Below are 27041 nucleotides of genomic sequence, written 5' to 3'. Positions count from 1 at the left end.
TGGGGCAAAGACCACGGTATTGAGTGGGTGTATCACATCCCCTATCACGCACCAGCCTCTGGGAAAATTGAACAGTGCAATGGACTGCTAGAAACTACACTGAGAGCAATGGGGGGGTGGAACATTCAAGCACTGGGATGCACATTTAGCAAAAGCCACCTGGTTAGTCAACACGAGGGGTTCTGCCAATCCAGCTGGCCCTGCCCAGTCAGAAATCCTACATACTGTGGAAGGGGATAGAGTCCCTGTAGTGCACGCAAAAAGTATGCTGGGCAAAACAGGCTGGGTTCTTCCTGCCTCCAGCAAAGGCGAACCCATTCATGGGACTGCTTTTGCTCGAGGACCTGGGTGCACTTGGTGGGTGATGCGGGAGGATGGAGAAATCCGACGTGTGCCTCAAGGGGATTTGATTTTGGGTGAAAACAGTCAATGAACTGAATGGCACAATGTGAACTGCTATATAATACTGTGTGTCACCTCTGTGTTGTATCAATGATATCAGAGTACGAGCCTCCCTGTCCATGGAAGATGAGCAAAGTACAGCAGTGACGGAATGATGACTGACTCGGTATGCAGCAACCCAACGCCACACACCATCTCTCCCACCCTGAAAGACTGATACAACAGATGGAGCCCAGAGTCATGGACTAGGTGAACTCATTGGACATTTTAATGGACATTTTACAGGGAAGGTCCATAGACTAAGGGAAATGTCTGTGTCTTATGTTAAAGGATGGGAAGGGGAGGGGTGGTGTTTGGTAACGTTGCATTGGATGGTATGGGACCTGGGCATGGTGTAAACGGTATGGACTAAGGGGTGGAGAATGTGCTGGTTTTGGCTGATAAGGGGTTAATTTTCTTCACTGTAGTACCTGTGGTGGTCAGGGACCTTTCCAGATTCCCATGCTCTGCCGCGTGGGCAGGAGGCTGGGAGGGGTGGGGCCACAGCCGGGGCAGCTGACCCCAACTGGCCAATGGGATGTTCATTCCATACCATGTGACACCACGACCAGTATATTAATAGTGGCAGTTGGGGTGGGCAGTAGTTGTGGCTCTGGGACTGGTGGTGTTGGGTTGGTGGGTGTTGAGTGGGTGTGTTGTGTGGTTTGTTTTAGTGGTTCATTCCCCTGCTCCAGGTTTTTGTGCTTCTCATTGTTTTCCTTTCCTTTGCATTTTTTTTATTGTTTTATTTTAATTATTAAACTGTTCTTATCCCAACCCACGAGCGTTACCCTTCTGATTCTCTTCCCCCAACCCACCGGTGGGGGAGTGAGCAAGTGGCTGTGTGGGGCTGAGTTGCTGGCTAGACCACATCATTTCTGCTTTGGACTTAATATGAAAACAATGTTGATAATGCACTTGTTTTGGTTGTTTCTGGGTAGTTCTTGTACTTGTCAAAGGACTTCTCTAGCTTCGCATGCTCTGCTGGGTGCACAAGAAGCCAAACTGGCCAAAGGGTTATTCCATATCATGTAATGTCATGCCCAGTATGTTAGCTGAGAGGAGCTGACCTGGGGAGGGAAGGAGCAATCGCGGCTTGGGGACTGGCACTGTCAGTCGGTGGGTAGTGAGCGGTTGTATCAGTGGTGTTTCTGGTTTTTTTCCTTTTTCTGTTTTAATTTTTATTATTATTATAATCAATATTTGCATTATTATTTTATTCTAATTATTCAACTGTTCTTATCTCAATCCACAAGTTTTTTTCTTTTACTCTTCTGATTCTCTCCCCCATCCCACAGTGGTGTCGGGAGTGAGTGAGCAGCTGCGTGGTGTTTAGTTGCTGACTGGGGCTGAACCATGACAGTACATTTTGGCGCCCAACGTGGGGCAATAATGGTTGAGATAATAACAGTTGCTGGTCACAGCATAGACTCTGTTCTCAATATTAGTTTATCTGATCTGCACCATGCTCTTGTATTTGCTGTGTCTGTTAAGGATTGGTGTTGGTTTTTGTGGTCTGCTGTGCTCTGCAGTGATTAGTGATGTTTTGCCTAGGAGAGTGGTTTTTAAAACACTGGTGTTGAGCATTATCAGTTATTTGGGTCTTGCATGGAAGCCGTTACTGTATTTCGGCTACCATCTCATGGAGACAATTAGCAATTATACCTCTTCCTCTGAGAGGTTTTTTATGGAGGAAACACAGAACGGCACCTTAGCTACCATCTTCTATAATGCCCCCTCCTTCATTACAACAACTTTTCAGTATCTTGAACTTCCTTGGGTAGTTAAGATATATCTGCTGGTATTGCTTTGGCAGACAGTGTCAGTTCTGTCTAAGGTTAATAAGCAATTTAAGAATATCACCCAGAAATCTGCCCCAAGGCTCAATTGTTACGAGTGCCAGGGCATGTGGGATAGCATGGGCAAATACCTAGGGCAGTGGGCACCCCCAGCGTTTTGGAGCTTTACCCCTGCACAAGTGCAGAATCCTGAAAAATTAATATAATATTTGGTGGAAGTATGTTGTCACCCAGGCAATTCAAGAGAGATACAAATCACTGCAATGTGCTGGGGCCTGGCCCATGCCTATCAAGCTCGACCTTCTTCAGTGCTGGTGATGGGGGACCAACAACTCCTCCACCCTTTTCCTTCTCCCCTTTCCCTAGCACTCTCTCCATCGCACCTTATCCCCCTCCCTGCCCGCCCCTTTTGCTCCCTCTCGCTCCCTCTTTCCGCTCCTGCCTTCGCGTTTCCTGTCTGGGCGGAGCAGGTTTCGCCTTGCGACACCACCGTCCCTCAGTGGCTGCGGCAAGCGTCATGGCGGCGGCTCTCTCAATGTCAGCGATTCTGAGACATCTTGTCGCGGCGAGTGGGGTTGTCGCGGCCCGCCTGTAGCCGGCCAGGTAACGGGTACCTTGGGCGCTCCGCCGGACGGGTAGCCGGTACCGCCGCAGCGAGGAGCCCGCCGCGCTCCCGAGGAGCCTGATCCGGGCCTAGGGCTTTGCTGCGGCCGCCTCGAGCGCTGGGCCGGCCTCCACCGCGAACGGAGGGCGGCCGGGCTGCCAGCGGGCGCCTGGCCGAGGCCTTCCTTTGGGGTTGTCCGTGTCTGTCTCGGGCTGTCCTTGCTGTCTTCCTCGTTGTGACCGCCCGCCCGGAGACCTTGCGGCGCTCAGAGGCCGGGAGCTGGTCGAAACGGCAGAGGAGCCCTGGCGTGATGAGCAGCGTTTGCTCCGTGGCCAGGGAGCCGGAGGCGGCGATGGCTCCTTCCAACGCCACCACGATCTTCCCAGAGATTTACTCCCCTCTGCCCTTTTCTGTACCCTGTAGCTTTTCCTCTCCTTTCCCTCACCAAGTTCTGTTACTTTTTTCAGGGGATACCTAGTTGCTCTTTCTGCTCTTTACTCCTGGAAATAATGCTAGAAATTGCTTTATAATTTTTGGTGGTGCTTTGTTGTTTGTTTCTTCAGTGCAGAGACCTGTGCTGAAAGCCCAATACATGACCCAACCTGTAACTGAAGATGTGTGCATGTGTTCTCTTCTGTGCATGTTGCAGGACTTAAGTTTTTGTAAGATTCCCTTCTAGTCAGGAGGAAAAAATATAGTTCAATGGCATTTACTGTGATTTGGAGGGTTTCCTTTTCTGTGCTACTTAAATCTTTAAATATAAACATGTATAAAAGATAATTTCAGTATTTTTTTTTATCTGGGGGTTTTATATGTGTCTATATTAAAAACTATACATACAGAAAGCTATATGTACACACATATACAAAGAAAGGAGGACTACAGCCGTATTATTTTTTCCCCCACTACTTATGCTCTGTCCCATTGGTTACTGCTGCTTTTTCCCCGTCTTAAAATGGCACCTGTTTTATAGTGATGAAAATTAATCCTCAGTCTCATAAAAATGCTTTGGAATCTGTGAATATGAAGTTAGGACTTCCTCTATGCTAATGCAGAAACTTACTGTTCATGTTTGCTTGTTTCTACCCTTCTTTTAGTCCTCTCTGGTCTTAACACAGCTGTTGTCTGTGCCATGTGGTAAATTTGATCAGTCAACTGATTAAGGTTAAAAATAATTTTGTTTGTTTTAAAGTTGTACCACTCTACCTTTTAAGCAGTCCTTCCAGAACAAATAGTAGGATTTAGCAGGTGTGGGAATGAACAGCATGAAGATGTGAGGTAAAGACTCTTAAGTTGGCATTTTTTCCAGGAAATTTTTTATTTTAAATAGTGCCCCAGATTCCTTCCCTGCCACAGAGAGAGACTGAACTATTCATGTCCCTTAATATTTTCAATAAGAGGGAAGTTGGAGATATTTGCCTGAGGGGGACTGGAACTTACGTTTCACATTCCTTAGGAGAATGGCCTGATCATAAATCTGCAGGTTTCTTGGAGAAGAGGCACTATGAGTCTCTCTTATTTAAAGTTTTATACCTTTGCAATCATTGCATATTGGAAGAGTGAGAATAAAATTTTCCTTGGAACAAGGAAAAGATGTTTCAGAATAAGATAGTAGTTTTGTCAGCATGAAGGAATAGTTAAGGATGTCATTCATTGCATATTTTTTTTCAAATAATTATTTTCTTGATGAAGTAGGCACTGAAACTTCTCTCTCCTCTTTTCAGTTACTGTTTTATACTAAAAATATTGTTAAGCAGCCTCTGCAGTCTCCCTACTTGGAAGGGAGAATCAAGATGCATAATTTAAGAAAAGGATTAATGGCTCTAAGTTTTAAATTCAGGATGTCTTCCTGCAGCTCATAGTGAGGTTATAAAATTAGATAGAGGTGCAAGAGAGAAAGTGTATCTCTTGCTTCCAGTATAATAAATTTCAGTAGACTGGTATATGCCTCAAAGCTTAGTAATATCAAAGTCCCATTTTTAGCTTCAGTATCTAACGTCTCATTTTGTAAAACGGGGATAAAGGAACTTCCCTGCCTCACAGAATTGTGAATGGTCTTATGATACAAGCCACTTAGGCTTGTTTTCCAGTTATAATGATCAGCAACTATCCAAAAGCCTACTTTGAGAAGCCGGTGGTTTGCAACATATCTTGCAACTGGATATATAGATCCTGTGATGCTGGCTTCCTTGCAGGAAAGCATTTTGGCAGATATGGTTTGGTGCAAGTAACTTCTTTGTTACAGCAAGTTCAGAGCATATTTAAAGTCTTTGTGTATCTAATTTATTATTGGAGTAATCCATGTATTTGTCAATCTGTAGAAAGAATGCACTGTACCTGTATGCAAGATATGAGTTTTAAAGTAAATATAGGTGTTAGAATTACTAACAATAAAAGATAACACAGTTCTTAGATGACTGAAGAAGATGCTGGAATTGTCAACTGTGAGGGCATTTAAATGATTCTTCTGTCACTTCAGCACTGTACTTTTTGTTTACTCAGATTAAGAGTAAGGTTTGGTCTAGTTTGGTACAACTTTGTTAAATTACATTTTCAAGTTGTTTGCCTAAATTATGTTATGAGAGTAATAGAGCTTATTGTTTCATCACCGTAGGATTAAAGTTAAAACCTTCAAGCAGTAGTTTTATTTGTAGTGGTTTTTTTTGCATGTGAAACTTCTGATAGTTCTTCAGTTTTCAGAACTTCAATTACAGAATAATATAGCTGCCCTCTGATTTTGAAGAGTTCCCAAGATTACTTTCCAATAGTCACAAGAGAGACTCTATACCGATTTCCATGAGTTATACTTGATTCTTACAAATATTATGACTTCCTCTAATGCGAAGATTAAATTCATCAGTGCATGTTTAAGCACTTCAGAAATACGCGTGCCCAAGTTGCTTGATGATTCTGAACTGGTGACTGGTAACACAACAAGAAAATAAGTGTTCAGCCCTAAGTTAAGAGAACATGCAGTAGTGTTTCTGATATCTTCAGGAAGTTCTGTGTGCCTAGTTTAAATCACTGAAGCAGCGGTTATTGAGTCCATCATTCTTCTGTTTAGTGATGAGCCTAATAGACCATCAGCAGATGGCTTGAGCTGATACAGAAAGTAGAAGTGCCTCTTTTGCTTAGATAGCAGTTTTGAAGTTTTCATGCTGTAAGAACTGTCAAGGTTTCAGGAGCTTGAAATTAGGTTGAATGTGCTGTTTGAGTTTGACCTTTTTGGAAAGAAAGATGCACCTTGTTTGTTTGTCTTACCTAATTAATTCAAATTTTACCTCTTAGTTATCTTCAGCCAAACTTTGATTAAAGGGTATAATTTAAATAATACAGTTACATTTCTTCAAGTTTCATGTGAATAGGAGGAAAGCAGAGGAAGGGACTCTTAAATGTCTTAATCTTGGGAAAGATTGCAGTGTCTCCTTGCAGTAGAAAATATGTGTAGGCAGAGCTGGGAAAAAAGAACTTCAAACAAATTTCTACTGAACTGGGAATCAGCTATTTATTCCAAAATCACTTAGTAGTTCATAGGGTCCCTTTATTTCACAAGGTATCGTAGTCAGGATACAAAGATACTAATTTCTGTTGCAGAAACAGAGTATTTTGTGTGTGCAGGTGTAATACCTGGCCATGCAGTCCCTACATTTCACAATAATAGATTGTTCTTGTCACTTTTCAGTGATAGATGATGGTGCTAGCCAGTATGACATTTTTCTCAGGTTTGGAATAAGTAGTACGTTGTAGCAGTCTTTATTATTTCATCCACCTCCACCTGTAGTGTGTCTGCTGTTCTCATATGCTGTGCAAGATAACATACGTGTGGTGTTGTCAGGTTCAGACACATCAGAAGCTTTCATTTTCTTTAATAAAAAAAAATGTAGTTAACTTCATTTACCTTCATCAAAATTAATTCCAATGGCTAACTGCGCCTGCAGACACTACCTGGAATAAAACCTCAAGATAAGACCAAGGAAAAAAGTTCTTTGAGGCCTTGCTGTATAAGTGGTGTTTATACATAATTTCATTTTGGTTATTCATAGGAGAAAAAGACCTTTTAAAATACATATTTAACTTTAATTTTACAGTTTTATCTTGAATATCTAGTTTGTTTTTAACGCATATCACAAAAAGTACAGTGAATCAGACTTTATTACAACACAATGGTACAACTGTAAACTGAAATGTAAAATAAAGCTCCAGGGAGTTTCTTGATCATAAGATTGTGGTGATATGAAGGTTTAGAGCACGCTCAAGGTGAAAGATGCGGAGAGACAAACGGACCTAGCAAGTGGAAAAAAAGATGAGAAACGCTGCAGTTTGTATGCTTAACGAGGACAAGATTAAAAACAAGGCTCCAGGCAGCAGTGAGTGTTCATCTGATCTTGCAGATAGCTTGAAGCAGTAGTTTGGGAGAAGTAGATGTTTCATATATCCAAGTGTATAATTCATTTAAAACCCGTTCCCTTTGACTCTGTCCACACTGTTCAAATAATGATTGGCTGGATAAGAGAGGGTCTAGCAGCCAAATCTTGCGTATTCACTGTGACTGAAAGCATCATCAGTGGTTATTTTTTATTTTCACGTCTTTTGATGATGATCTGGTGTCTGGCTCCCGTGATGGAAGGCCCTCTTGTCCCATCAGTTTCACGTGCTTTGAGAGAGAAAGGAGGAGATTTCTGTCAAGTAGGATGACTTGAGTCCTTTTGCAGTACTTTATGTAGGATCTCAAAGTTGCTAATCCATCACTACTTGCTTCTGTCCTGTAAGAGCTGATGGGCCAACAACATAGTCTTATTCATGACTGGTGTGTTGTTTGTGGATATGCACCTTTATTACTTGGTCAGAGTGGCTCCAGTAAACCAGAATGGTGTTTTTGATTTCCTGCTTTTGGCTTCCCTGTTTGGCATTATGGGAAGTAGGGTGTAGGAGTGCTCCCCGTTTCCTTTAAAATGAAAAGAGGAAGCTTTAGAAAGGCCCCATGGAAGAAAGAAAATGTTGGATGCAATGAAGCATTAGGATGTTGCTGTCAAAGTGAAGAATTCTGTCACAGATTAGAAAAATGAAAAAGTGAAAACTACCATGTATCATGTAGTTCAGCCTTCTAATGCACCACTTGTCTCCTAGGGAGCTAAGATCAAGATCATTCTTGTTCTTAAATTTGTATGGGATTCCCATAATGTTTCTTAAAGTTCAGGTAGTTTCAGTATTGGTCCGTGTGAGGAAGAAGATGGGTAGAAAGATGCGAAAGTAAGAGGGGAAAAGAGGTTGGGAAAGTCAAAGTTTGAGAACGGGGGCAAGGGAGGGATGTGTTGTTCTGGAAATGGCTGTTTTTCTAATGTTGTTGCAGAAAAGTAAATAGAACAGGAGGTGATGACAGCAAAATATTCCTGATGAGACTTATTAAATTGCTGCTCATTATTTGGCATATAACTTGGAGTGATGTATTTTAATTGCATTTGGTTCCTTCACTTTTGGAGTTAGAAACTCAAAAGGGGAGGAATGACAGCCTTTTTAGCAAAAGAAGGTTTAATAGAGAGGAGGAGGACATTTAAGGTATGTTTATATTGAAAGATAACCAGTAAATAAGCAGTGTTCTTGCTTCTGCACTAGAACAGCTGAAAGCTTCTCTTACCACCTCCGTGGCAACTAGTCATTGTGGGCTCAAAACTCCAGGTTACTTACCTAAAGTCTGACATATCTTGATGTGGATTGATAGAATTGATATGGATCTTGATATGGATTGATAGAAAGATTATGAAATGCCATATGGATACATGGAGAAGGGAATTTGAATGCCAGCTGTCAATAGATACAATCAAACCGATGTTAAAATAAATTTTGCTTTAGTGGTGGTGGTTTAATATATACTGTTTAGCATGTTTAACTTATACTGGAAAAATACTACTTTTTGGGTTACAAAAATGACCTTGATGTTGCTTTAATGTAGGTTTGAGTATTATGATTCAGTTAACCGTGTTATTCCACTATACATCTCAGCTTGATGCATATTTATATATGATTAGAAAAGCCCAGAAGACAGTTGAGCTGGGTTGTATTTCTGACTGATAGGAACTGTCACATTCAAAGCTGTTTTTCACAAAAACAGACAGTATCAAAATGCACAAGTGAGATTCAGAAGTTAAGTTCCAAAACCCAAAGTAACTTGAGAATTTAATTGATACCATCTACCTCAATAACATGCTGCTTTGGCCTTTCGCTCACAACTAGACATGAGCAAAATCAGTATCTGGGGTTTCTTTTTTTTTTTGAGGAAATAAATACAGATCAAATAAGCAGTATGAATTATTAGACCAGTGTATAGCTCTGTGTATTAGACCAATGTAATAGGTCTCCCCTGTGGCACTGTGGGAAATCTCACCTGTTAAGCATATGTTGATGAATGGTGAGGATGGAAACACTAATTACATTAATATGGTTGGTATTTTTAACTTTGAGCTGCATTCTCAATTTTGAATGTTGCTTTTGCTGACATCTTTTTATAATTTATTCTGTGGACAAATAATCTGCTTAGTATGGTAATAATTTATAATCATCCTCAACCTTGTGACTGTTTCTGTAAATTTTTAATTTTTTTTTTAAGGAGTCTGTGAACTTTAAGCACACTTGAAAACAGTGTAAGGCATAAGGTAAATTTCTGGACATATAAAAGCAATGTCACTACTCAGTTCTGTCTGGGAGTAGCACACAGTCTTGTTCATAGTTGTTTTATGAAATTCTTTGTAATGCAGGAAAATATCTGTTCTTGAACTTGTGCATTTTTGGTTCTTTAAAAATGAACCATGTCTTCCCCCCCTTTTAAATTTTTTTTTTAATTAATTGTCATTACCATAGGGCCTGAAATTAAATGTTTAGAATTCTGAGAAAAAGAAGAAATTAAAGATATCCCACTCTCCCAGAAGCTATTGATTTTTCTGCTGTTGATGAAATTGTTGTAGAATAAATTGACTGTTGTGAGAGACTGAAATGGTGAGGGGCTTATAGAGTTAGCAGGGAAGCTTGAACCTGCTCACAAATAGTTTAAAAAAACTCCAACTTTTTTAAAAAAATCATCTTTTATACTAACAGTTTCAGTAAATTTGTATAATCCTTAAGAGCTTATTGTTTAATACATTTTATTCATGTGCATGTTTTCATTCTCATGACAATACAGTGGATTTTGATATGCTTTTTAACTTTTTTGTAAGAATTTGATTATGAGCGTGTTACAAAATACACCTCCAAACTGTCTTAAGATCACATCCTTTACTGTTTCTAATGATATTGTTAAGCTAGCAGGAGGCAAGTTGAACAGTTAACATTACCTTCTTTATAATGCATATTTCCTAAGAAATGAATGGCATACTTCTGTCTTGAGTTTCAAAGTGCAGTTGTTCCCTCCTGGCCAGTATAAAAGTATGTTTAGGTACAGTTTTGTTAACAAGCCACTTCCTAGCTGCAGTAATTTGTGTCTGTCTTAATCTTCCCTTGACCTGTGAATATATACTCAATATGTATATTGAGTGCAAGAGAGACCACCTATTCAAACTGGATCCTCGCAAATCCATGGGCCCGGATGCGATGCACCTGCTAGTGCTGAGGGAGCTGGCGGATGGCTGAAAAACAAGTGCACATATATTGCATGCACTTGATGAAACTTGAGTTTGATAGGAATTAATGACTAGCAAAGTGTCAGGGAACAGCAAGGGCTGGCTGCTCCTGAAGTGAAGGCAAGCTGGAAGCTGAAGGTGATCCCAGCAGGGACAGTGCCCTTGCTGACCAGGGCACAGTCCCACAGCATTTATACATGAGGAGAGCTGGGTGATGGTAATAATAAGGTCCATTGACAGTCCCAGGCACAGCAAAGTTATGAGCTAGGTCCAGGGTCCATCCAGGGAGTCCAGTCAGGAGCAAAAGGAACCAGAGATAGGTTTGGAGACAAACTGCAACATGTGTCTGAAGTCCATCTTGGCAATAGGGTCTAAACAGGACTGGAGTCACACTGAAGCTTGGGTGAGGGGTCTAGCCAGGTTTGGAGACAGGAGGCAGAGCCAGGGCTGGAGACGGTATACTTAATGATATTGCTCAGGCAAAGACTGAAGACCCAGAGCTGAGCTTAAATGGAGCTTCAGGGCCACAGGCAGTGTACGTTCATGGAGGCCCTGGGTGAGGCTGGTCAGGTCTATTACGACCTATTAGTGCCCTCAGGGCCCTGACTCATGGTCTGACAGAGTTTGTCTTCAGACTGTTAATATTACAGCATAAGCTGACTTGAAAATGCAAATTATATTCTTGCATGTAAGATGGCACCATTGGTATATCTTCTGTGCATGTAACTCAGTAGGCAAAGAATTACTGACATATCATGGGGATTGTTCCACTCAGAGGTGCGTGAAATGGAGGAGTTGGAAATATCTCAGCAAAGGAATGATGTGGACAGGCAGAAGAAGAAAAAAAGGGCTGTGGTGTGATTAAGGTGTGTGATATACTGGAGAGTAGCAAAGGTACTTGATAACTGGAATGGCAACAGTTCAAAGAGGAGTTGAGGACAAAAGCTTGGTGTCAGTGTGCTGGTTTTGGCTGAGAAGGGGTTAATTCTCCTCACCATGGGGGGTCGGCTACCTTTCCAGCTTCCTGCACTCTGCCGCATCAGCAGGGTGCTGGGAGGGGCAGGGCCATGGTGGGGGCGGCTGACCCCGACTGGCCAATGGCATGTTCATTCCATACCATGTGACACCATGACCAGTATATTAAGGGGGGGCAGTCTGCGGCTCGGGAGCGGCGCGGTGTCGGGTCGGCGGGTGGTGAGCAGCTGCGGCGCGTGCGGTTTGTTTTGGTGGTTCATTCCCCTCCCCCCTCCCTTCCCCCCCCCCCCCACTGGGGTTTTGCGCCTCTCATTGTTCTCCTTTCCATTGCATTTCTGTTGTTGTTTCTTTTAATTTTAATTATTAAACTGTTCTTATCTCAACCCACGAGCGTTACCCTTCTGATTCTCTCCCCCATCTACCGGTGGGGGAGTGAGTGAGCGACTGTGTGGGGCTGAGCTGCTGGCTAAACCATGACAGTCAGGAAGGGAATTGAAGAGTACGGTGGCTTAGGTAAGGCGAAGTTGACAAAGCAAGGGTGAAATAAAATGATCTGCAATATTAGCTAGATTATCCTATTCTCATCTAGAGCAACTACTAAGAGCATACAGTTCTGAGAAGTGACTTGCTTCTGTGTGTTCTGTTCCATTTGTGAGGCATTATGGCTGTCTCTAAGTGGCTTTTACGAAGTACTACAAACATAAATGGATAGCTCTTAAATACAGTTTTTCATAGCTGCCCAAGAATTGAGGCTTACTAGACAAATAGATTCATTGATTCCTGTGAACTGTTATAAACCAAGATGTAGTTTTCCAGTAACACTTTAAAGGATTCTTTTTTGTACTATAGTTCAATAGTTTACAGTTGAAATGTTTGAGGTCATTAAATAAGAAAGAACTTGCCTTAATTTATAGGTCATGTTTTATAGACCTTGCTATCACCTTAGATTATTAGAATAAGTATTACTTAAATCTGTAAGCTCAGTCGAATAGAAAGGCTAAATCAAGAGGAAAGGACTGTACTATGCCATAAAACAGTTTGCAAGCACAGTGAAATCTTTAGTCTTTTTTTCTTTTTTTTATTTTACATGATTTTAAAGGCTCTTGTTCAAAACGCATAGACTTCCCTAAGACAGAGGTGGGTTGTGGAATGTTAGTTTTGTTCCTCTCAGTTTTGGAATGAAACCCTTTGACTTTTGTTGCTCTTACTATAAAGAGAGCATAGTTTTTAGTTATTGACTAGTTATATGAATGCCTGAATGTGTATGTGTGGGGAGGAATTTCACATTTAGAAAGCGCAAACAGAGCAAATAAGTCACCTGTGTATTTTGTCTTTACTCCCTACGTAACTGTTGTGGTGTAGCCAGTAACTCAGCCCCACACAGTCGCTCGCTCACTCCCCAACCAGTGGGATGGGGGAGAGAATCAGAAGGGTAAAGCTTGTGGGTTGAGATAAGAACAGTTTAATAATTGAAATAAAAAAAAAAAACAACAACAAAAATGCAATGGAAAGGAGAACGAGAGGTGCAAAACCCGGGGGGGAGGAATGAACCACCGAAACAAACTGCATGTGACACAGCCGCTCACCGCCCGCCGACCCGACGCTGCGCCGCTCCTGAGCTGCAACTGCCCCCCTTAATATACTGGTCATGGTGTCACGTGGTATGGAATGAACATCCCATTGGCCAGTTGGGGTCAGCTGCCCCAGCTGTGGCCCTGCCTCTCCCAGCCTCCTGCCAACAATGTGGCAGAGTGTGGGAAGCTGGAAAGGTCCCTGACCACCACAGGTACTACAGTGAAGAGAATTAACCCCTTCTCAGCCAAAACCAGCACAGTAATTTTTCCCTCTTCCTTTTTAGCTTTATTAGGCTTTCTAACTAGATAACATAAAATTCAGTTGAAGGTTGATATGGGCTGTGCAGCATTTCTAGTATTATTTGCCTTTTGGCTGACTTGCCTACAAGAGGTTTCTACTGGTCCATGGGGAATCTGCTATTCTCAGATTGTGATTTGAGGTTAATTTCTAAGACTATATCTTCTGGTTTGGAGAGTAGCATGTAATTGCTGATCAGCAACTGTAGAGATGGCAGTAGTTCAGAGCTCCTCTGTCACCTGACAGCAGGGTCTTAAAAATCATATAGTCTTTTGCTGTAAAAGTGATACACCAGATCTCCTTTCATAATGAGTTTCATGATTTTTGCTACAAAAATATTTAAGTAATTTGGGGTCATTTTATTCTTAACATGTTAAGCTGCTCTCTCGAAAGTGTTTCTAGTCTGTTCACTGCTATCTGGGATAGGCCATTGGCATACTTTGAGTCTCATGCATATGTGACTTGAACCCAAGCTGGCTCTGGATTTTTGCCCAAACTATTCCTCAGCTCAAGCTGTTTTCATTGTGTGTATGCTTGCGCCGTGCATGTACCCATCTAATTAATGCTCCTACAAGGCATAGCTCTCAAAAGCATGGTGGAGATGCCTGCATAGCTTTGCAGGAGTAGGTTGAGCCTTGCCTGTGCTTACTGTCTGGCCATTGTGGAGCCTTCTGAAGGGCTCCCTTGCTCTTTGTTGTGTGCCTGGTGGCATTAGCTCAAATAAATGGCCAGAGGGCAACTCAAATGGGCCCGGTTTGGGTCAGAGGCAGTGCAGGCCTGGCACTAAGTCAGAGCTAACTTTCCTCATTCCTTGTTGACCCTATGAAAGCTGTTTTAATGAGTGAAACTGATGGTGGGCAACTCAAGCCATGTGTTAACAGAGCTGACTTTTGTCCTGGGGACTTAACTGGGGTGCCAGGAGTGGCTATAGTGCTCTGGTCCTATGGTAGTTCTGGAAGGGACTACAGCTGTCTTTGCATAGTGCTGTGGTTCAATGGATAGCTTGGCTGTCTGTAGATATGTTAATAGCATTTCCTTATCAATTGGATAATTCAAGTAGAACCTAAAATAACTAAAATTTGACTGTTTCCTACTTAATAAAGTATTTACTACTTTGAAAGTTAACTAATTTAATATTTTTAAAGGCAGATGAACTTAATACTTAGCTTTGAAGATACACACTGTTACAAGCCACAAGTCAAATGCTAAAAGTTATTTTCTTGTTTATCCAGTATATTTAGAAGACCAGTGCTTCTTTTCATAATGCAGATTTACCTAACAGAAAAGCACAATCAGTTCCTGCCCTGTTTTCCAAACCCACACCTGGTGTGTCTATATGTATTTGTATATGAACCTTTTAGCAAGTAGAAGCAGTGTTTTTATTTCTATTTCAATTTTGATCTTTTTTTTGCCACTTAATACAGACATTTCAGTAGTTTAGATTAAATAAATTGGTATTCCTTTCATCCATTCAGAAACATAATTTACTGTGTTTATAATTTAACATCATTTTGTAGGCAAAGGAAAAATTATGATGTGCCAGTATTGTCTGAGAATGTAACTATAAATAGGCAACTTGCTTCTCCTCCAAACCAAAAAGTTACTCATGCAGTTTATCCTACAAAATAGAACTACATGGTTTCCAGAGGCAGTGTTTGGCATTATATTCCATATTTTGTTTATGTTGGGTTGTTGTAAGAATAGTAAATGTATCCTGGTAAAAATAAAATACCATTGACTAATAAGTCATTGTCACTTTAATTACAATAGTAAATCTACTACCAAGGAAGTATTATCTCACTGTATTTAAGTTCATCTCTCACAAGTTCAAATTTACAAGCTGTCTTCATAAAAATGCATTATATTGGGGCTGAATACCATGATCTGTACTGTATCTGACATGATATAACAGGCAGTCATTAATGTCTGTATTTTATATGAAAGAACATTATACTAATTTGGCTTTAGTCTACTTAATTGCAGCATGTGACTAGGTTGGCTGCTCTGGAAGTTCTGAGCTGGCAGTTTTTCCATGTTCTTTTTGATCAGAATTTCAATGTTTTGTCAAGCTTATGTTATTCCTGATAAATGCCAAAATATTTTAAAAGTTGGGTTTCTAGGAATGATTGTCTGTTCAGTGTATTGAATGAAGTGTTCAGTAAAGCTTCTGCATATATTTATATGCACACCTACTGGTGTTCTGGTCATTCAGTATCAGAATACTTAAAACTTCACGAGGCACATGAGATTTTCTTCAAGACTTTGTTTCATCTCTGTGTTGTGATCTGATTACCTGTGCTGTGATATCTGGTTTTAATATATCTCCAATAGTTGACCAAAAAGGGGTGCTAATATATTGAAGTCAAATGTGTTGAATAAAGATGTTAAGAAGCGTTTTTTCATGCAATGAATTAAAAAAAATCCAGGTACTAACTTAGATTGGGTAAATATACAACACCCGGATGCAAAAACTTGTAACGTGCCAGTAACAACGTTGCCCTTTATGGACGGCAAATTCATACCTTGTAAATCTTGCTGCTTTTCACCTTCCACTAGGCTTGTGGGGGGGTTCTTCGTGACATTTTCAGAGGCTCTGTAGCAGACATTCTCCTCTGTAAGACTTCAATGTATTTTTCAACTTATGTGATTAAACAAAAGCATATGGGGGTAAGCATAGGTTATTTAGCAGATATTTAAGAAGATCAAAGTTGTTGAATTTTAGAGATTGAATACAGATATTCAAAATTACCAAGATAAATGTTTGTCAGATGCCTCAATTTCCTTCATCCAGATATCACAAAAGACTTCTGCTGTCCAGTTTTTTACTGTTTGGTTTCTCCAGTTTAACAGAACTAGTTAATGGCATCAACAAAGCAGGGGCCTCTAATGTAGGAGGGGAAGAGGAGACATAAGAATGTCCCCTGAAACAAGGAACACTGTTACGTCCTTATCCCACAGTGGGATAAGATGGCCAAGAGATCTGAAACTGGTGTAAATATTGTAGCGAGGACAGGACAACTTAAAATGGCTTCTCAGTGGACCCCTCTGTTTGCATAGCAGAGATGCAGAACCCATTTATGACTTCACTGGAAGGGGGGGAGTACATGCTTCTCATGGAAGACACACATCTGGTTAGATGATCACATGATTTGTTTTTCCAAGATATGCAAAACCTATATAAATTTTGGAACTCTACAAATTCACATTTTCACTAGTAATCATTCTTAATTCATTCCATGTTACTGAGCTAATGTAAGATTATTTTTACAAGTATTTAAAAAGAAAACCATGTAGTTAAGTCTTTGCCAAGATTTTACTCTTGTCTCTCCACTCAGTATAAAAGAAATTTAGATTTACTGTGAGATTTTACAATAACAAGTTGTAGCCGTGACCCAGTCTGGATGCAATGTTCAGGTCTATAATGCCTCTCTCAAGAACTGTGCACTGTGGAAGAAAAAGTGACCTTAACCTTTTAAAAATTCCTAACACTGTGTCGTGGTTCAGCCCCAGCTGGCAACTAAACACCATACAGCCACTCGCACATTCCCCCCACCTCTGTGGAATGGGGGAAAGAAGTGGAAGGATCTTTTTCAGTTGGAGTATAGAGGGCTTTGGACCCTCTGTATCCCTGACTCCAAAACCCTAGGGGTTGACCTCGGGTCTCCCCTGGCGCTTTCTGCCAGAGGCTCCAGGTAGGGCCATTCTCCCCAGCTGCAGTGTAGAGCACAATTTTTACATCTTGTCCTGCCCGGACTGGCCCAAGGCCTACTGCATGGACTATCTCCTGTTTAATTTTTTCACAGGCCTGTTGTTGCTCAGGGCCACATTTGAAATCATTCTTCTTCTGGGTCACTTGATAGAGAGGGCCAACAATCAGACTGTAATTTGGAATATGCATTCTCCAAAAACCCACAACGCCCAAGAAAGCTTGTGTTTCCTTTTTGCTAGTTGGTGGAGACATGGCTGCTATTTTGTTGATCACATCCATTGGGATCTGACGATGTCCATCTTGCCATTTGATTCCTAAGAACTGGATCTCCTGTGCGGGTCCCTTCACCTTACTTTGTTTTATGGCAAAACCAGCTTTCAGAAGGATTTGGACTATTTTCTCTCCTTTCTCAAAAACTTCTTCCGCTGTGTTGCCCCACACAATGATGTCATCAATGTATTGAAGGTGTTCTGGAGCTTCTCCCTGTTCCAGTACATTCTGAATCAGTCCATGGCAAATGGTAGGACTGTGTTTCCACCCCTGGGGCAGTCGATTCCAGGTGTACTGGACACCCATCCAAGTAAAAGCAAACTGTGGCCTGTGTTCTGCTGCCAGAGGGATTGAGAAGAATGCATTAGCAATATCAATTGTGGCATACCACTTGGCTGCCTTTAACTCCAGTTCATATTGATATTCTACCATATCTGGCACAGCAGCACTCAACGGTGGAGTGACTTCATTCAGGCCACGATAGTCTACTGTTAGCCTCCCCTCTCCATTACACTTTGGCACTGGCCATATGGGACTGTTAAAGGGTGAGTGGGTCTTACTGATGACTCCTTGGCTCTCCAGTCAACAAATGAGCTCATGGATGGGAATTAGGGAGTCTCAGTTGGTGCGATATTGCCGCGGATGCACTGTTGTGGTGGCAATCGGCACCTGTTGTTCTTTGACCTTCAGCAACCCCACAACAGAAGGGTCCTTTGAGAGACCAGGCAAGGTAGACAGCTGTTCAGTTTCCTCCGTGTCCAAGGCAGCTACACCAAAAGCCCACTTGTAACCTTTTGGGTCCTTGAAATACCCTCTCCTGAGATAGTCTATGCCAAGGATGCACGGAGCCTCTGGGCCAGTCACAATGGGGTGCTTCTGCCACTCATTGCCAGTGAGGCTCACTTCGGCCTCCAATACAGTTAGCTCTTGGGATCCCCCTGTCACTCCAGCAATGCTGATGGGTTCTGCCCCTATATGGTTTGATGGCATTAAGGTGCACTGCGCACCGGTGTCCACTAAAGCTTTATACTCCCGTGGGTCTGATGTTCCAGGCCATTGGATCCACACAGTCCAGTAAACCTGGTTATCCCTTTCCTCCACCTGGCTGGAGGCAGGGTCCCTCTATTCCTGATCATAGTATTCATTATTCACTTGTTTTAGGTATGAATCACAAGTGTCTCTGTTAAGCTCAGAAATAAAATCAGCGCTTCTACTCCTCTGTCTGGGGAACTGCTTACTGGAAACTGGAGCAGCAGCTCTCCTGGAGGAACTCCCCTGAGTGACTGTTTTTCCTTGCAGCTCATGTACCCACGTGTGCTGGTTTTGGCTGAGAAAGGGTTAATTCTTTTCACTGTAGTGTCAGGGACCTTTCCAGCTTCCCATGCTCTGCCACGTGGGAAAGAGGCTGGGAGGGGCATGGCCATAGCCAAGACAGCTGATCCCAACTAGCCAATGGGATATTTATTCCATTCCATGTGACACCATGACCAGTATATTAATGGGGGCAGTTCACATGTGGATCATGTGTGGTTTGTTTTGGTGGTTCATTCCCCCTTCCCCGCCCCCCCCCCCCCGGCTTTCACACCTCTCATTGTTTTCCTTTCAATTGCTTTTTTGTTATTTCATTTTAATTAAACTGTTCTTATCTCAACCCGCAAGCTTTACCCTTCTGATTCTCTTCCCTGTCCCACCAGTGGGGGAGTGAGCAAGTGGCTTTGTGGGGCTGATAAACTGGCAAAACCACAACACCATGCCTCTAGGGTTGAGGTAGGTTTTCCATTCCACTTCTTCATGTCCTCTCCATGGTCACGCAGGTAAAACCACAGGATGCCCCGTTGTGTGTGACCTCTCTCTTGAGCAAAGGGACACTTACTCCTAATGGCTGAGATACTGCTCCGTACAGGTGGGGAGTAGGACATATCTTGTTTGAATTGCTGGACTTCCTGGGACAGTTTCTCCATAGTAGAGACGAGGGAGGAAGAGATACTTGCTTTGTACTGCTGGAGTCTATCAATTAATTCCTCCGCTGTTGGTGCTTCGTCATCTTTCTAGGACATTACTGCCAATGAGTTTGCATACATTGATGCTGCGCTCCGTACAAACTTTCACCAGATGGGTTGTGTGCACTGGGCTTCATCTGGATCTTTGGATGACTGTTGATCGTCCGGGTCACTATAAAACACCTCAAGCATGGCTAGTTCCCTCAGGTACGGGATGCCTTTCTCCATGGTCATCCATTTTCCTAGGTGATATGCAATATCTTCCTTGAAGGGGTACCTTTCTCTCACACTGGACAGGAGTTGCCTCCAGAGGCTGAGGGCTTGTGTTCTTTTTCCAATTGCTTTGTCAACGCCCCCTTCCCCAGAAAGGGATCCCAGTTGTTTGGCTTCCTTCCCCTCTAATTCCAGGCTACTGGCCCCATTATCCCAGCATTGGAGCAGCCAGGTGACAATGTCCTCACCTGAACGCCAGCCAAAATCTTTTTGCATATCCCACAACTTGCTCAAGGACAGGGATTGTGTGTTCTCCATTTCTTGTGCGAGTTCTTTCTCTTCCTGCTCCTCTCCTCGTGATGGCCCTGCTCTTCTATCATCTTTTTCTAAACGAGTTGACTTTCTCTTCCAAGATTTCTTCTTGTGTATAGGGACGACTGATAATGGCACAGGTTAGTCCTCTGATTCAGCTGCAATGCTTGTCACTGGGGTTGGAGTAGCTGCAGTGTCTGTCATGGGGGGTTGAGTGGCGGCAGTGCTTGTTGCTTTCCTTGTCTTTGTCTTTTTAAATCCAGAGGCCTTCTCTTCGCCTTGCGGGTACTGAATAGTGTTAAATAAGGCTCAATAGGCATGGGCAGGCTGCAGCACACTGCAGTGATTTTTCTCTCTCTGGAATTGCCAGGGTGACAACATACTTCCTCCAAATATTCTACTCATTTTTCAGGATTCTGCACTTGTTCAGGGGTGAAGTCCCACAACACTGGGGGTGCCCACCGTCTTAGGCATTTGCCCATACTATCCCACATACCCTGCCACCCATAGCTATCGAGCCTTGGGGCAGCTGTCCGGATGATATTCTTAAATTGCTTATTAACCTTAGACAGAACTGAAACCGTCTGCCAAAGCAATATCAACAGGTATATCTTAACTACCCAAGGATGTTCAAGATACTGAAAAGTTGTTGTAATGTAGGAGGAGGCATTATATAAGATGGTAGCTAAGGTGCCATTCTGTATTTCCTCCATAAAAAACCTCTCAGAGGAGGAGGTATGATTGCTAATTGTCTCCATGAGGTGGTACCCGAAGTACAGTAACAGCTTCCATGCAAGACCCAAGTAACTGATAACACTCAAGGCCAGTGTTTTAATAACAAATCTCCTAGGCAAAACCTCTCTAATCACTGCAGAGCACAGCAAACTACAAAAACCAACAGCAATTTTTAACGTGTACTTTACAATCAGCATGGTGTAGATTGGACAAACTGATATTGAGAACAGATTAATAAATGCTGTGACCAGCAACTGTTATTATGTCAAACCCTTTGAGCCCCACGTTGGGTGCCAAAATGTACTGTCGTTGTTCAGCCCCAGTCAGCAACTAAACACCACGCAGCTGCTCGCTCACTCCCCCCACTGCTGTTGGATGGGGGAGAGAATTGGAAGAGCAGAAGAAAGAAAAAAAATTAGTTTGTTGATATAAGCACAGTTTATTAATTACAATAAAAAAATAATTATAATAATAATAATTATTATAAGAATAACAACAATGATAATATAATAAAAAGGAAAAGGACAAAATGGAAAAAAACAGAAACACAAACGATACAACCACTCACCACCCACCGACTGATGCTGCTGGTCCCCAAGCCGCGATTGCTTCCTCCCTCCGCTGGCCAGCTCCTCCCAGTTAACATACTGGGCATGTGTCGTGGTTCAGCCTCAGCTGGCAACTGAACACCACGCAGCCACTCGCTCACATCCCCCCCCACCCCTGTGGGATGGGGAAGAGAATCGGACGAGCAAAAGAACTTGTGGGTTGAGATAAGCACAGTTTAATGATTACAATAAAATGATGATGATAAATGATTATGATAATAATGAGAATAATGTTAATATAATAAAAGGGAAAAGGAAGGAAAGGGAAAACAGGAAAAAAAAACGCAGAAACACGAATGATACAACGGCTCACCACCCCCGACCGACGCTGCCCGTCCCCGAGCCACGATTGCTGCCTCCCTCCCCTGGCCAGCCCCTCCCAGGTAGCATACTGGGCATGACGTTACATGATATGGAATATTCCTTTGGTCAGTTTGAATCCGTTCTCTTAGCTGTGCCCCCTCCCCTCCCAGCTTCTTGTGCACCCAGCAGAGCATGGGAGGCTGGACATGTCCTTGACTAGTATAAGCGCTACCCAGCAACAGCCTAAACATCTGTGTGTTATCTCAACAGGATTTTTTTTTCCCTGCTAATTTCAAAGCACAGCACTATACCAGCTAGAGTGAAGAAAATTAACTCTATCCCAGCTGAAACCATGACAGTATCCACCCCTTATTCCATATCATTGACATCATGCTCAGGTCCCATACTATTCAGTACAAATTCAATAATCCCTATCCATCTTCAAATCCTTTAACAATATATATATCTCCCTCTATACAGATTTTCATTTATCATTCCACTAGTCTATGGACCACCCCTGTAGAATGCCTGTGGAATGTCCATTGAGTTCATTTAGTCCATGACTTTGGATTTCATCTCTTGTAAGGGTCCTTCAGAGAGGCGGTGTGCGTGGGGTCAGGTTGTTGCATGTCAGTCCTTGTTCCATCACCGCTGCACTGGTAGTTCTTGTTCTCTCACTGCTGCACTTTGCCTGGTTCCATTGAAGGTTCATTCGCTATTATTATTAATTGGGAGATTCCCACCATGATAACATTCCATTGATGCAACCATAGTAGTGATGACATACAACATCATATAGCAATTAACAGCATATTATTCAGTTCATTGGCTGTTTTCACCCAAAATTAAATCCCCCTGAGGTACACACCGGAGTCCTCCATCCTCCCGCATCACCCACCAAGTGCACCCAGGTCCTCGAGCAAAAGCAATCCCACGAGTGGGTTTGCCTCTGCTGGAAGCAGGAATAACCCAGACTGTCTTGCCCAGCATATTTTTTATGTGCACTACAGGGACTCTATCCCCTTCCACAGTACGTAAGGATTCTGATTGGGCAGGGCCAGCTTGCCTGGCAGATCCCCTCGTGTTGACTAACCAGGTGGCTTTTGCTAAATGTGTATCCCAGTGTTTAAATGTTCCACCCCCCCATTGCTCTCAGTGTCATCTTTAATAGTCCATTGTATCTTTCGATTTTCCCAGAGGCTGGTGCGTGATAGGGGATGTGATACACCCACTCAATGCCGTGCTCTTTGGCCCAGGTGTCTATGAGGTTATTTCGGAAATGAGTCCCGTTGTCTGTCTCAGTTCTCTCTGGGGTGCCATGTCGCCACAGGACTTGTTTTTCGAGACCCAGGATAGTGTTCCGGGCAGTGGCGTGGGGGACAGGATATGTTTCCAGCCAGCCGGTGGTTGCTTCTACCATGGTGAGAACATGGCGCTTGCCTTGGCGGGTCTGTGGGAGTGTGATATAGTCAATTTGCCAGGCCTCCCCATATTTATATTTCAGCCATCATCCCCCATACCACAGAGGCTTTACCCGCTTCGCTTGCTTGATTGCAGCACGTTTCACATTCGTGGATAACCTGTGCAATAATATCCATGGTCAAGTCCACCCCTCGATCACGAGCCCACCTGTATGTTGCATCTCTCCCTTGATGGCCTGAGGTGTCATGGGCCCACCGAGCTAGAAATAGTTCACCCTTATGTTGCCAGTCCAGATCCACCTCAGCCACTTCAATCTTGGCAGCCTCATCTACCTGCTGGTTGTTTCGATGTTCTTCAGTGGCTCGACTCTTGGGGACGTGAGCATCCACATGCCATAGCTTTACAACCAGTTTCTCTACCCGGGCAGCAATATCTTGCCACAATGCAGAAGCCCAGATGGGTTTGCCTCTGCGCTGCCAGTTGCTTTGCTTCCATTGCTGCAGCCAGCCCCACAGGGCATTTGCCACCATCCAGGAGTCAGTATAGAGATAGAGCACTGGCCACTTTTCCCGTTCAGCAATGTCTAAGGCCAGCTGGATGGCCTTTACCTCTGCAAACTGGCTCGATTCACCTTCTCCTTCAGCAGTTTCTGCTACTTGTCGTGTAGGACTCCATACAGCAGCCTTCCATCTCCGGTGCTTTCCCACAAGGCGACAGGACCCATCAGTAAACAGGGCATAATGCTTCTCCTTTTCTGGCAGTGTGTTATACAGTGGGGCTTCTTCAGCACGTGTCACCTCCTCCTCTGGTGATAAGCCAAAATCTTCGCCTTATGGCCAGTCCATAATAACTTCCAAGATTCCTGGTTGACTGGGGTTTCCTACTCGAACCCGCTGGGTGATCAGTGCAAGCCATTTACTCCACGTAGCATCAGTTGCATGGTGTGTAGAGGGGACGTTCCCTCTGAACATCCAGCCCAGCACTGGCAGTCGAGGTGCCAGGAGCAACTGTGCCTCAGTACCAACCACTTCTGAAGCAGCTCGAACCCCTTCATATGCTGCCAATATCTCTTTTTCAGTTGGAGTATAGCGGGCTTCGGACCCTCTGTATCCCTGACTCCAAAACCCTAGGGGTCGACCTCGGGTCTCCCCATGCGCTTTCTGCCAGAGGCTCCAGGTAGGGCCATTCTCCCCGGCTGCGGTGTAGAGCACATTTTTTATATCTTGTCCTGCCCGGACTGGCCCAAGAGCTACTGCATGAACTATTTCTCGTTTAATCTGTTCAAAGGCTTGTTGTTGTTCAGGGCCCCATTTGAAATCATTCTTTTTCCGGGTCACTTGATAGAGAGGGCTCACGATCAGACTGTAGTGTGGAATATGCATTCTCCAAAAACCCACAACGCCCAAGAAAGCTTGTGTTTCCTTTTTGCTAGTTGGTGGAGACATGGCTGTTATTTTATTGATCACATCCATGGGGATCTGACGACGACCATCTTGCCATTTTATTCCCAAGAACTGGATTTCTCGTGCAGGTCCCTTAACTTTACTTTGTTTTATGGTGAAACCAGCTTTCAGGAGGATTTGAACTCTTTCCTTTCTCAAAAACTTCTTCTGCTGTATTGCCCCACACGATGATGTCATCAATGTATTGTAGGTGTTCGGGAGCTCCACCTTGTTCCAAAGCATTATGGATCAGTCCATGGCAAATGGTAGGGCTGTGTTTCCACCCCTGGGGCAGTCGATTCCAGGTGTACTGGACCCCCCTCCAAGTAAAAGCAAACTGTGGCCTGCACTCTGCTGCCAGAGGGATGGAGAAGAATGCATTAGCGATATCAATTGTGGCATACCACTTGGCTGCCTTGGACTCCAGTTCGTATTGAAGTTCTAGCATGTCTGGCACAGCAGCACTCAACGGTGGAGTGACTTCGTTCAGGCCACGGTAGTCTACTGTTAGTCTCCACTCTCCATTAGACTTCCGGACTGGCCATATGGGACTGTTAAAGGGTGAGTGGGTTTTACTGATGACTCCTTGGCTCTCCAGTCGACGAATGAGCCCGTGGATGGGGATCAGAGAGTCTCTGTTGGTGCGATATTGCCGCCGGTGCACTGTTGTGGTGGCGATCGGCACCTGTTGTTCTTTGACCTTCAGCAACCCCACAACAGAAGGGTCCTTCGAGAGACCGGGCAAGGTAGACAGCTGTTTAATTTCCGCCGTCTCCAAGGCGGCTACACCAAAAGCCCACTTGTAACCTTTTGGGTCCTTGAAATACCCTCTCCTGAGATAGTCTATGCCAAGGATGCACGGAGCCTCTGGGCCAGTCACAATAGGGTGCTTTTGCCACTCATTCCCAGTGAGGCTCACTTTGGCCTCCAATACAGTTAGCTCTTGGGATCCCCCTGTCACTCCAGCAATGCTGATGGGTTCTGCCCCTATATAGTGTGATGGCATTAAGGTACACTGTGCGCCGGTGTCCACTAAAGCTTTATACTCCTGTGGGTCTGATGTTCCAGGCCATCGGATCCACACAGTCCAGTAAACCTGGTTATCCCTTTCCTCCACCTGGCTGGAGGCAGGGCCCCCCTAGTCCTGATCATAGTATTCATCACTCACTTCCGGTAAATATGAATCACGGGTGTCTCTGTTAAGATCAGTCAGGACATCAGCACTTCTGCTCCTCTGTCTGGAGAATTGCTTATGGGAAACTGGGGCAGCAGCTCTCCTGGAGAAACTCCCCTGAGTAATTGTTCTCCCTTGCAGCTCACGTACCCGTGCCTCTAAGGCTGAGGTAGGTTTTCCATCCCACTTCTTCATGTCCTCTCCGTGATCACGTAGGTAAAACCATAGGGTGCCCCGTCGTGTGTATCCCTTCTCTTGAGCCAAGGGACGATTACTCCTAATGGCTGAGATACTGGTCCGTACTGGTGAGGAGTAGGACATATCTTCTTTGAGTTGCTGGAACTCTCGGGACAGTTTCTCAACAGCAGAGACGAGCGAGGAAGAGAGATTCGCTTCATATTCCCGGAGTCTATCAATCAACTCAGCCACCGTTGGTGTCTCGTCATCTTTCCAGGACATCACTGCCAATGAGTTTGCATACGAGGATGGTGCGCTCCGTACAAACTTCCGCCACATGGGTCGTGTGCACTCAGCTTCATCTGGATCTTTGGAGGACTGTTGATCGTCCAGGTCACCATAAACCACCTCAAGCACAGCTAATTCCCTTAGATGCTGAATGCCTTTCTCCATGGTCATCCATTTTCCTAGGCGAAATACAATATCTTCTTTGAAGGGATACCTCTCTCTCACCGCGGACAGGAGCCGCCTCCAGAGGCTGAGGGCTTGTGTTCCTTTTCCAATTGCTTTATCAATACCCCCTTCCCTAGAGAGGGATCCCAGTTGTTTTGCTTCTTTTCCCTCTAGTTCCAGGCTACTGGCCCCATTATCCCAGCATCGGAGCAGCCAGGTGATAACGTGTTCACCTGAATGACGCCCGAAATCTTTCCGTATATCCCGCAACTCACTCAAGGATAGAGATCGGGTAGTTTCCGTTTCTTGTACACATGGTTCCTCCTCCTCCTCCTCTTCTCGTGATGGCCCTGGTTCCTCGAAATCTCTTTCTAAACGAGTTGACCTTCTCTTCCATGATTTCTTCTTGCGTATAGGGGCGACTGATACTGGCACAGGTTGGTCCTCTGGTTTAGCTGCAACGCTTGGCACTGGGGTTTGAGTAGCTGCAGTGCCTGTCATGGGGGTTTGAGTGGCCGCCGTGCTCGTCACCGGGGTTGGAGTAGCTGCAGTATCTGTCGTGGCGGGTTGGGTGGCCGCAGTGCTTGTCTCTGGGGTTGGAGTAGCTGCAGTATCTGTCGTGGCGGTTTGGGTGGCCGCACTGCTTGTCTCTGGGGTTGGAGTAGCTGCAGTATCTGTCCTAGGGGGTTGGGTGGCCACAGTGCTTGTCGCTGGGGTTGGAGTAGCTGCAGAGTCTATCGTGGGTGTTTGAGTGGCCGCAGTGCTTGTCACGGGGGTTGGAGTAGCTCCCTTCTCTTTCCCTTGGGGGTACTGAATAGTGTTAAATAGGGCCCGATAGGCATAAGCCAGACCCCAGCACATGGCAGTGATTTGTATCTCTCTGGAATTGCCAGGGTGACAACATACTTCCTCCAAATGTTCT

General features: G+C 43.9%; 2 long non-coding RNA genes across 4 annotated transcripts in view; both read left to right on the top strand.

Moving 5' to 3' along the window:
- LOC142049655 (uncharacterized) overlaps nucleotides 1-27041 on the top strand; it is a 923484-nt gene that overhangs the window by 239343 nt on the left and 657100 nt on the right. The window lies entirely within an intron of this gene.
- The window catches only part of LOC142049654 (uncharacterized), a 73750-nt gene continuing 49407 nt past the window's right edge, over nucleotides 2699-27041 (top strand). For 2 of the 3 annotated variants that reach the window (XR_012657811.1, XR_012657812.1), the window contains exon 1: nucleotides 2711-2843. This is a non-coding gene — a long non-coding RNA (uncharacterized LOC142049654). Of the gene's footprint in view, nucleotides 2844-27041 lie in introns of all 3 variants that reach the window. The other variant, XR_012657813.1, reaches the window with a different exon arrangement.

Source organism: Phalacrocorax aristotelis, chromosome W, assembly GCF_949628215.1.
Source record: "Phalacrocorax aristotelis chromosome W, bGulAri2.1, whole genome shotgun sequence".
Taxonomy (NCBI): Eukaryota; Metazoa; Chordata; class Aves; order Suliformes; family Phalacrocoracidae; genus Phalacrocorax; species Phalacrocorax aristotelis.
The sequence above is the reverse complement of the archived record's forward strand: the minus strand, read 5'-3'. Positions and strand labels throughout refer to the sequence as shown.